Source organism: Acipenser ruthenus, chromosome 6, assembly GCF_902713425.1.
Source record: "Acipenser ruthenus chromosome 6, fAciRut3.2 maternal haplotype, whole genome shotgun sequence".
NCBI lineage: Eukaryota > Metazoa > Chordata > Actinopteri > Acipenseriformes > Acipenseridae > Acipenser > Acipenser ruthenus.
The window spans coordinates 79,049,957-79,062,757 of record NC_081194.1 but is presented as its reverse complement, the minus strand read 5'-3'; positions in this window follow the sequence as shown (position 1 = coordinate 79,062,757).

Here is a 12,801-nt window from a genome sequence, read left to right as displayed (position 1 = left end):
GGAGCAAAGCAATCTGATTGACCTCTTGATAGTCTGGTGGTGGTGGTGGGACCATTTCACTTTCCCTTTTCATAAATTCATTCAGCATGAAATATTAAACAGTCGTAGAGTCTAATATGTTTAGCGGGAAAAGGCTTTAGCAGATGATTTCATGTGGCTTGATTTATACAGGTGGAAGACATCAATTTGCATTTATGAACTTTATATAGCAAAGAGTTACCAATCTTTTCTAGAAGCACATTTCATATAGAAACGTTATTAGTAGCCTGCACGTACATACCTTACCCCACCAAAAATGTGTTGGTGTGTGGTGCTGGGGTGTTTGGATGTTGTATCAGTCTTGGCAGTCCACATTGCAGTAATCTGGTATTTCACAATTAGCATTACCTGAGGATTCGCCATGCCGTCCTGCCCCAGACATGTCCCTGTTTTCCTGCCTCAACATCTCAATATTGCAGCAGTGGTAAACAATACCTTTGCTAAACCTAGATTAATAGGGTGAAGGTTTGACCACTTTAAACAGTTGTGTGAGGTGTGATTATAGGAGGGTGTGTGGTCCACTGGTTAAAGAAAAGGGCTTGTAACCAGGAGGTCCCTGGTTCAAATCCCATCTCAACCACTGACTCATTGTGTGACCCTGAGCAAGTCACTTAAGCATGTACGCCTGTGCTAATTACTTTTAAAAATAAGACTACTTACCTTGGTTTTTTTTAATTTTAGTTTGTTTTCAATGCAGGTGCTATAAACTAAAGCGATTGTTTACATTGATGGAAACCCAGGACTGTCTCGGCTAAACCGTGACATCTGGTCTCCCTATAGATAAGCTAATAAGGAACAACGATATGAAGCAACCTGCTAATAGGCCCCCTTGTTAAACAATAACCCATCAGATTATAAACCACAGTTAAACATACATCTATACAGTCTCATACATTAGACCTACAATCACTTTTACACATGTGCTTTAAATTTAAACCAATAACCAGAATTAATAATCTCTTCCTACTCAAACCAGTGCAACCTAATGAATGCAGTCTGCCAGCTGTTGTACAGACTCCCCGCCGAGAGAAATACATGCAATGGCAATCGGTATGAAAAAGAATTGACCCTCTTTCAGACAGCAGGTCGTTCTAATAGCAACAGCGGGAGACCAGGGGAGTCCAGCAGGCATATTAACAAGCTGTCTGCAGCGTAGTTTGTTTTCTCATAGTGACTGCACAAACATTCTCGATGACTCTTAATTTTAACTCCTAGTTGAAACGACAGACGGGGTACGCCTTTGCAAAGTAAACCCCAGTCTGCATGTGACATGTTAGAAGAGCCAGTGCAAACTCAAGTGATAACTAGAAGTTGCAAGCAACTTGACGGCTTCCAAGGCATTCTTGTTCCTATCTGTGTTCCATAGTAACCATGACCCTACCTGCACCCACTAAGCAGTTATGAGCCACTTTAGGAGAAGTCAAAGGTCATGGTCAAGGCAATTTTTGAATAGAGCATACATTAATTCCCATAGGCTTCCACTACTGTGTGAAGATTCATGAGTCTACAACATTCTACTTTAGATAAATACTGTAATATGTGCAACTATGTGCAGTGACCATAGCTGAAAATTGATTGGCTTGCTGCAGCCATGTTTTTTTATGTAGCGACTTGCCTTGAACAAACTTCATAGACAACCTTGCCAAGGCTACGTATGCAAAGTTTCGCTTCAGTCGGCATAACGGTTTCAGAGAAGACGTTTGAATATTTTTGACAAATTCTAATATGGCCGCTGAACCACGTGACCAGTCAACTTCTGTTGAACAAATGTAAATATAGCGCCTAAGGGTAGTATGTGCCCCAAATTTCAGATCTCTGCGGTAAACAGTTTCAGAGAAGATTTTTTAAAATTGGTCAAAAATCTTGAAAAAATCCAATATGGCTGCCCAACCATGTGACCTATGACCTTTGTTTTCGCTCTGAGACAACCTCCCAAAGGCCTCTACCACCCTACCGTTTCGTGAGTTTTCGTGCAACAGTTTTCTTTTTATGCAACAAGGTTTTCTTGGCAGAAGGAAAAAAAATAATAACGAGTTGAAAGCAACTTAACAGCTTCCTAGCTTTTATCGTGAAATTCATGAGACCAATCAGCTTCATTCAATTGTGGGCATTGTCCATAGTAGGTCTGTAGAACTCTGTGAAGTTTGAAGAGTTTACATGCAGCAGTGTTTGTGTTACAGGCCATGTAAAGATTTAAGCAAAATGGCACTATTGCCCATCTCTGAGCAATGAGTTCTATCTAGTTGTGAGCAACATTTTTTGATAGAGCATATATGTGTTCCTCTATGTGTTCCAGAGCAACTAGGATACTATCTGCACTCTCTATGGAGTAATAAGCCAGTTTTACATTTGACCTTTAGGAGAGGTCAATGACATTTGGATGGACTCCATGTTCGACAGTATCAATACACAAGGTTGATTATCAACTCTAGCGTCGTGTTCGAGTCAGGTATTCAAAACAATTCAGTGTAATCAGTCGTACCGATTCTTGATAGCACCCCTCCCCCCCCCTCTGTTGTTGTTGTTCTATGGCTTACAAGCAAAGCAGCATTGTGTGTGATTTCTTATTTCTGTACCAAAGCAGGAAAAAACGGAATTTACTAACTCCCAACAGTTTTATTTCATGCAGACTAGTGTTGTTTATTTGGATTATTTTGCAATGTACGGTAACATATTTTTTAACTTTAGGCTACGTTAAAGTATGTTTGTAATTTATTCATTTGTTGATTTATATGTTTCATTTAAAGCATGGTTAATATAGATGTTCGTAAATTATTTCTCTTTTTCACTTCAGTTTAGCATACCTGCCAACTTTTGAAAATACAAAATAGGGAGATTTTTGGGGGGCGGCAGTGGGGGGGGGGGTGCTGGTACTGAATTAAAATATATACATACAGTATCTTTTTTTTACTGTATTCCGTCGAGCGCTAGCGGGGAGAGGTTGTGCTGAAGTAAGACATATACATACAGTATCTTTTTACTATTTCCCCTGTGTAAAGCGAGCAAGCGATTGATCGAGCAGGCAGGGGTGTGTCAGCCGCTGACTTGAGGGGGGCACCGATGGGCTGACGAATAATAAAGCGCTTTCATTTCTTTCGTCGTGTTATTTTTGTTTTGAATTGTTATCATTTTTTTTTTTTTTTTTACTTATTATTTGTCAGCCACTAGGCGCCCCCCTCAGGTTAGCGCCCTGTGCGGCCGCACTGCTCCCACCCACCTTGGTACGGCCCTGAGTGTAATATATAAGAGTTGGGCGATTTAATCAGTAATTTACCTAAATCGCTTATTTATGTAGATATTTATTTATTTTGTTTTGGTAAAACATTTATTTTAAATATTGTTTCTTTGTTGTTTTGTTAAAGTCAACGTATATTTAATAAATATAAATAATTCATAGCGATGATCTAATTTATATTCTAAGTGTACGTCTTTTGCAGCTATTTTACTAGGTTGTTACAAAAAACTTTGTATGTTTTCCTTGTGGTAGTGCTGAATATGGTGCGTTTTGAATTCCTATACTTGGTACTTACTAAAATCAGAGCCACTCACAATATAGTCTTGGGTCGTGACTAAAGCTGTTCTTCTCTAATAAAGTAATCTGGCAGCTGCTTAGTTGTTCTTATTTCATTTGTTTTTATGTCATGTGCTTTTCAGTTCATTAATTTGATCTATTAATGGGATGTATGCATTGTGTCTTACACCAGCTGTAACACCAGATCCCCATTATACAGCAAGCAAACTTAAGAGCAATATGTTAACACTCATTCAACAAAAAGGAAACAGAGCAAAAAATAAAAAGACTTACTTAAAAAATGGAGCCAGACTATAAGCACTGCTTATAAAGCTTCTTGATCTGGGTTTCTATTCATCAAAGCCAGGCTCAATAAGAGCATGCAATGCATTCAAGTAAAACAAGGACATACTTAATGTCAGAAAAATCCCTTGTACAATTTATAAAAGTTGGATATTGATACTGGCTTGGGGCCTTCCAAAGAAGATGTCACTTGAGGGCAACCTTCCCATTGTATACAGACCCTGGCCGTAGGGGGCAGTACATCTGGAAGAGGCTGTCAACATGGTACATTAAGTATATTACTATTATCAAAATGTAGGGTAAACTTCAAAAGGCTTAAAAAAAATCCACACTTGTTTCAGAGGTTGAGATAACCGAAAGAGCCCCAGTAGCAGGTGCTACCTGGTTTGTATAAAAGCACAGAAGATGACCTGGCAGGACCAGGGCACCTGCATATTGCTATTAGGCTTGATTCTATGCTTCACAGGAACACTGTCATATCAGCACTGCATTCCAAATGCTCAACTCGTAGCACATCAGAAATAACCCTCAAAGCTGACATAAAACCAATGTGGAAATGATCTCTCATCACCAAGAATGGTTTGCAAGATTGATAGAGTGGAAATCGATGCAGACAACCTCAAGGATTTCAAGGTTTTCAACCTTTCCTCCAGGCAAACCAAGAATAGGGAGTAGCCGTCTGGGAGGTGGAGAATCAGGATGCCTCCCAGCCTGCGGCTGCAATGAGGATAAAAGTGAGCACATAAAAACAGAAGAGAGCGGCTGCAATGTGGGCACTATCTCTAGGGAAATGGAAGACAGTTCTGAAGGCATCAATACATATAGTCTGCTGGTACTTCTAAAATCGTCGAAACCTATTCCACTCCAGGGAAAATGTTTAAAAGTAAAATTAAGCCAGTGATTCTAAACAGTTCCCTTCATTGCATTAACAACAATTAACTGATGTTATACTACAACAAATACTTTTTTGTTAAATCTAGACATATAACTGTTGATCTTCCAATATACTGTATATGCCCCCCACACACTGTGATGGGTCAGACTATATCAAGTGGAAGAATCCTGATGTGTGGTTCCCTTTCAAGTAGGAAATGTAATGATTACCGAATGGGTATTAACCTCTAAGATGCGAAACCTGAACAAAGCTGCTCATCTGAGCCTCTGTGAGGCAGTCATGCCCTCCCCCGAGTGTTTAAAGGACTGCATGCACAGATCTCAGCGCCATTTTTCCTTTCAAGAACTGACCTAACAGGAGAGCCAATTCAGATAAGTTCTTGTTACCTTTTCTGTTATAAATGTTCATATTTAATGTGTTTTACACAAATTCTATGCGATATTAAAAATTAATCTCTGTATTAGTTTTACTGATTACATGTATTTGCGGCCTTGTGCCCCACATGAAGCCAGCGGCTTGAGTCACCCTTTCCAAGGAATCAAGCAACACAAGTCGGACGACTTTCTGCTCTCCCCCCAAGCTGCAATAGCTCCGGCTGGAGTTATTCTATTCTCATTTTGGCTTTGGCCAAAATTACAAGACGGTTTGGATAATTTAAGTAATTGTATTACCGTAGGAGAGAAATATTTTCCTTTTCTCATTATATTTTTCTGTTTTCACATAGACTATGTGCAGGCCTGTCTGCGGCACACTTGTAGTGATAGCAGCTGCTGGGTTCAGCAGCGCTGCGCAGGACCAAGAGTCTGCTTCAGGGGTGGTTGCTTGCAATCCCTCCCACAGCAGCTTTCACATCTCCATTACGAGGGCTTCCCTCAGTCTTGTGTCGGTACTGGCCGAGTGGCTTTGACTGATGGGCATCCCTGTACAGTACTACCCACGGTAACTGGGAACCGAGTGGACCTGTACCGTACCGGTACTGAGGTTACTAAAGTCACAGACCAGGTACCGTTCCAGTTCTGACAAGGGATTACATCCCTGGTCTGGTACCAAGCCGGTCTTGTTCAGGCTTGAACAGCACGGTTACTGTACTTTAAGCAGCTGAGTCAGCACCTGTACAGTATTACTGTACACTGTATTGCTATCTGCATGATGCCTGGGTCTTAGCCCTGTGAGACATGCAAGGCCTGTCTATCTATTGAAGACAAGCACAGCAGATGCTCTTCCTGCCTGGAGCCAAAGCCCGCAAAAGGAGGCACTGGTGAATCGCAGTTTTTGTGAATGTTGTGCGTATTTCTAGAAAAAAGCGCATGCTGGTGAAATGTCTCTCCCGCAGCTCTACAGAGCACTCTGCGTCCCTCACTCCTGCACAGCACTCTTCCCCATCACCCTTTGGTAGAGAGGTGACTAAGTCCTCGCCCCATGGCTCTGTGCCAAGGGAACGACGCAACCGAGAAAACCGCCCACGCAGAAAGCCGCCTTCACGGTCTTAATAGAGTACTCCGATACCTTTTTGAGTTTCAATGGGGCCAGTATACCTTCCCTGCACTTTGAAAAGGCATGGGGTGCCGAGAGAGGCCAAGACCCTGAACTCATACGCCGCTCACTGAAAGGCGAACCGCAGGAACAGAACTGTGCCAGTTTTTATGGAAATAGACATCTTTGAGTTCCACCATGGTAAACCAGTCGCCTGGCCTGAATGACTGCAGCAGCTGTTGCATCGTCAACATTTTGAACATCCTTCGGCTCAGAAACAGGTTGACCTGCCTGAGGTCGAGGATTGGTCTGAGGCCACCATATTCCTTGGGCATGGAATAGAACCTGTCCTTCAACAAAATGGGGTGTACCATACAAATAGGAAGTTTTTGCAGCAGAGCTGCTATCTCCTGAGATACCACAGCGGCGTCCTGTTGGTCCATGACTGATGTTGCAGTCACGCTCCGAAAGGGAGGGGGACCATGTTTGAACTGCAGTGAGTAGCCAGTCTGAATGGTAGTTAGCACCCGGATGTCTGTTGTGCACTGATGCCAATACTCCAGATGGCTCCCTAAGAAGGGGCCCTGGGCCTATGGCAGCAAACCCCTTGGACCGCTGCTCAGCTTGTGGCTTGGCCTGAGGCTTTTGCCGGTCCGAGGCTCCTGACACATGGATAAAACCCAGGCATTATGCAAATAGCAAGCAATGTACAGTAAGACTGTACAGTTGCTGCCTCAGCTGCTAAAGGCAGCAACAGGACTGTCAACAAGGCCTGTTTGGTACGAGATTGGGGATGTAATCCCCGGTCAGTAGTGGTTGGAACCAGGACGGTACTGGTTTGGTGCATGTAGCACCGGGTCAGTACAGTAGTGTACATTACTGTTGCTGCCCTCAAGGGGGTACAGTAATGTAACAGGGTGGATGTAGTATACAGTACTGTAAAAACTGTAACAGGGCGGGTCAAGACCCGAACCAAGTCCTCTGGTACTGGACCAGGGATGGCATGAACTTTGCACCAAGTCGGAACGGTATGTAACCGAGATGGTACCGGTCGGTACGGTAACCTTGGTACAGTATACATGGGACGGCTTGCAGCGGGTCGGTACTGTACCGGTGCGGTAACCTCACTTCCTTTTTGGTGGATACTGGGTCGCATAGGGATGCCCACCTACATAGCTTCTGGCAAACCCAAACAGTCAGAACAAATACAAGACTGAGTGTTGCCTTCTGTTAGAGCCCTAACAGCCTTCGTAATGGTGTTGTAAGCAGCGAGATACTGCGGCACAGACTGCAAGCAGCCTGAGCCAAAGTGCGTATCCCGGTAAAAGCACAGCTTCTGTATTCGTGTTTCAGTATATAAAAAAAAAAAAAAAAAAAAAAGGAAAAAACACACAAGAGAAAAACGGTCACAGAAAACAGTAATAACAATATTAAATTCAAATAATAATAAAATTGGTATTAAAAAAAAATAGACTGTCTTTAAGGAGAGCACAAGTTAAGACTCAAGTTGTTTGATCCCTTGGAAGGGGCGACAATAGCCACTGGCTTCACGTGGGGCACAAGGCCGCTGCGGGACGTCACAAACAACAGGCTATGTGCAAAAAATTAAAACTAAACAATGTAAATAAATAATTATTGCGTTAATTAGTGTAATACACAATTAGCGAAATATAGATGCAGATAAAGTAACAAGTTATCTGTCTATGGCTCTCCTTATCTAGGTTCAGTCCTGTGAAAGGAAAAATGATGCTAGCATCTGTGCAGGCATCTTCTTACACCCTCAGGGGCGCACATGAGGGCATCACAGGCGCTGGCGCGCAGCTCTGGTATAATTTATCCAGGTTCGGGGTCTTCACAAGGTAAAACACCCATATGATAATGGTTACATTTCGTACTCGATAGGGAACCTCACACTATCACCAGTCACATGCTATTAGCTACAAATATTAAAACATTGGAGTGTCATCTGAAAACACAATATACAAGGTGAGTTTGGATGGTACAGACAATCACTCATTAGATGTAGAGATGTACTTAGATATAGTTGAGACTTTATACTCATTTCCAAAAGGGCTCAGAGGAGGCCAGCATTTTTCCAGTGTGTCCTACAAGTGTGTTTGATTCTGAAAGAAATGGTAAGCAGCCAATGTTGTGCACCTGCTAAAAAAAAACATAAACGCTTTGGACTATTTCTAGTTTATTTTAAAATGTGTAAAATGCTGCACGCATTAAAGGTTTGAAATGTAATTGAAAGAATGGGCTAAATGAAAAAAAGAGAACTTGGCCCAGATGTTGCACGTGGTTAGTTAACCAAAAACTTTTCAGTTGAAAAAAACCCCTAAACAAACCTTCTTCTCTGTGGGACACGTTTTGATGTCTATGCAAAAATACCACCCTGAATCCAATGAATGTTTATTTGCTGCATGTCTAACAGACAAGTAAATCTCTATATAGAAGGCATGTAAAGTTCTTCCAACAGTGAAAAACAACACTAACACAAGGAAGGCCAACATCTTGTGAATCTCAGAAGAGCATTTACATTGACATTATTACTCAACATGCAGGATGCTGACTAGATTGCAGAGGCCCTGTGGAGCCACCTAAAGACAGTAGTGCACTGACAAACCAAAGAACACTGCTGAATTACAGGTCAAAACTGAGCCAGAATGTGCAGTCATCTGTGCAATCATCACACCCGACATTCTAGACCAGTGGTCCTCAAAGTAATTTGGGCACAGGCATTGATCTCACTTGACTCACTTGCAAGCATGCTGACTACTGCATAGGTTCTTATCTTAAACACTGTCTTCTCGCGATTAGATATATATATATATATATATATATATACAGTGCCTTGCATAAGTATTCACCCCCCTTGGACTTTACCACATTTTGTAGTGTTACAGCCTGGAATTAAAATGGATTTAATTGGGATTTTTACCATATGATTTACACAACATACTTAACACTTTGAAGGTGCAAAATATTTTTTATTGTGACACAAAAGTTAATTAAACAAAAAAAAGACATTTGTTGGTTGCATAACTATTCACCCCCGAGTCAATACTTGGTAGAAGCACCTTTGGCAGCAATTACAGCTGTGAGTCTTTTTGGGTAAGTCTCTACCAGCTTTGCACATCTGGATCCTGCAATTTTTGCCCATTCTTCTTGGCAAAATTGCTCAAGCTCTGTCAACTTGGATGGGGACCGTTGGTGAACAGCAATTTTCAAGTCTTGCCACAGATTCTCAATCGGATTGAGGTCTGGGCTTTGACTGGGCCATTCTAAGACATTCAGGTTCTTGTTTTTAAACCACTCCAGTGTAGCTTTGGCTGTGTGTTTAGGGTCATTGTCCTGCTGGAAGGTGAACCTCTGCCCCAGTCCCAGGTCTCTTGCAGACTGAAACAGGTTTTCCTCTAGAATTTCCCTATATTTGGCTCCATCTATCTTGCCCTCAATCCTGACCAGTTTCCCAGTCCCTGCTGATGAAAAGCATCCCCATAACATGATGCTGCCACCACCATGCTTCACCTTGGGGATGGTGTTCTCAGCGTGATGAGCAGAGTTGGCTTTGCGCCACACATAGCGTTTTGCGCTAAGGCCAAAAAGTCCAATTTTGGTCTCATCAGACCAGACCTTTTTCCACGTTTGCTGTGTCTCCCACATGCCTTTTGGCAAAATCCAAACAGGATTTGATATGGGTTTTTTTTCAGCAATGGCTTTCTTCTCGCCACTCTTCCATAAAACCCAGCTTTGTGGAGCGTCTGGGTTATAGTTGTCCCATGGACGGTTTCTCCCATCTCAGCTGTGGATCTCTCCAGCTCCTTCAGAGTTACCATTGGCCTCTTGGTTGCTTCTCTGACTAATGCCCTCCTTACCTGGTCACTGAGTTTTGCTGGACGGCCTTCTCTAGGCAGAGTCGCGGTTGTGCCATATTCTTTCCATTTTTTAATAATGGATTTAACGGTGCTCCGGGGGATGTTCAAAGTTTGGGATATTTTTTTATAACCCAGCCCTGATTGGTGCGTCTCCAGAACTTTATCCCAGATTTGTTTTGATAGCTCCTTGGTCTTCATGATGCTGTTTGTTTAGATATGCTCTCTAACAAACTCTGGGGCCTTCCAGAAACAGGTGTATTTAATCTGAGATCATGTGACACTTTAATTGCACACAGGTGGACACCATTCAACTAATTATGTGACTTCTGAAGGCAATTGGTTGCACCAGAGCGTATTTAGGGGTGTCACAGCAAAGGGGGTGAATACTTATGCAATCAAGACTTTTCAGTTTTTTATTTGTAAATAATTTTGAAAAATATGTAGATTTTTTTCCCCACTTCGACATTATTGACTAATCTGTGTAGATCAGTGACAAAAAATCCTAATTAAATCCATTTTAATTCCAGGTTGTAACACTACAAAATGTGCAAGAGTCCAAGGGGGGTGAATATGAATACAATGCAAGGCACTGTATATATATATATATATATATATATATATATATATATATATATATATATATATATATATATATATATATATTTTTTTTTATATAAGAGTTTTAGTGGGAGTTATTCTTGGCTCACTCTGATAAGGCCAAGTCTCAGGCAGTAATTGTCCATGCTGCACTTATTCTTTAAATAATTTATATAAAATACGCAATGCAAATATTTTAAATAGAATGGTTACACAGATAACCATGAATAAACTAAAATAAAAAAGGATAGCTAGCATCTCACTTTGTTTCAGTTTGGCAAATCTCTGTTTTAAAGATCGCTCATCTCTAGTACAATTATTCAGAGAAAGTGGATTCGTAACTAAATCTACTATGGTGTTTCCCTTGTCTGGTGAAATTTAAAAAAAATACACAGAGAGAAAATTAAATTCTAAATACTGAAATGTATTATTTTTCTCAATAACAGTTGGCGAAATTCAGTGCTTACCCGGCATATTATCTGGACTCTTGACCGGAGGGTTGTGGGTTCAATCCCAGGTGGGGGACACTGCTGCTGTACCCTTGAGCAAGGTACTTTACGTAGATTGCTGTATAAATGGATAATTGTACGTAAAAATAATGTGATATCTTGTAACAATTGTAAGTTGCCCTGGATAAGGGCGTCTGCTAAGAAATAAATAATAATATTAACACCCCGCCTCTGCTCACGAATGATTGGACGGCTGTCAGAGCTTTCCAATTGGCTATTCACTCGCCTTCAATTTTTACTCAGAATACCGTGAACAGCCTCTGCTTGCTTATGATTGGACAGCTGCATAAAACCTGGCAGATATTTGACTCTCCCATTGGTTAAACTTACTGTCGGTACCTGCAACTGAAACAGACACAGTTTATGTCCCACCCAGCTAACTTATGATTGGGCTTCTGCAGAGAAAATGCAGATATTCAATTGGTTGATCATCTCGCAAAGGCCCTTCAGAAAAAAAAAAAAAAAATGTCGAGTACATACAAGCACATCATAAGCGAGCAGCACTGTCAAAAGACTGCTGTGACGCTTTTATTGGAAAAAATGTTTAAAGTTTTATTTATTTTCCAACGCTACAACCAACCAGAAATGTGTTCACGACCCATAATTTAAGAACAGCTGCCGTGGGCACGATCGCAGGCACCACTTTGAGGACCACTGTTCAGACAATGGCCTATCACCTGCCAGGCAAAAGGTGAAGCTCAATTCCGTGATATGTGTTTTTCATGTGGTGGGTTGTTTGTGTATCACGCTGTAGAACCGGATGCCTTTACCAGTAAAAGGTAATGAGTTTTTGAATTCCAATTGGTGACAGGAAATATTTTATATTGTTTCTATTAGTGAATGCAAAGCATTCTCTGGTGATCAATGAAAAAAAGGGTTTTGATTAAAGAAAACAGGGCAAGAATTGCAGTGTTATACAAATCTTGTTCAAACAGCAAATTGACTTGCTGGGTTGTTTAATGCAATCTACAGTGTGAAATTAACGCTAGCAGAAGGAAAAGGCAGATGACAGCAAAAAGCTTCAGGCGGGTTTTAAAAATATTAACAAACATGAAGATAGAGATAGAAAAAAAGATGGAAAACTTGCTTGACTGGGTTAAAAAGCAATCCTTCATGAGATCCTTAGGGTCAGAAATGTAACACAGAAATGTAATGGATGTAGACTGGCTAGCTGGAATCGAAAGCAGTGATACTGCCTCTGAACCCCAAAGCACTCTTCAATATTAACATTGACACTGCATTTGCAGAGAGCTTGTAATATAAGCCGCCCACTTCTCTAGTACAGATACAATCCCTTTGGATTGCAATTCAGATTTCATTGCCCCCGGTAAACTAAGCACACATTAACAGTGAGCAGAAGACAGATAAGGTGCTTTGAAATATCTGAGCTGATCTTTTAGAAGATAAAGTTGTGCTAATATATCTTACCTATTTGAAATGAACATAGCTACTGCACAAGCAGCCCTACCAGCTACCTTTAACACAACATCCTATTGAAGGTTACTGAGCTGGAAAGCTCTGGAGTTAAATTCCATGTCTTAGGAGAACGAGAGAAATTTGCATCAGGAGTTTGAATTATTGTTCGTCTCTGTGCAT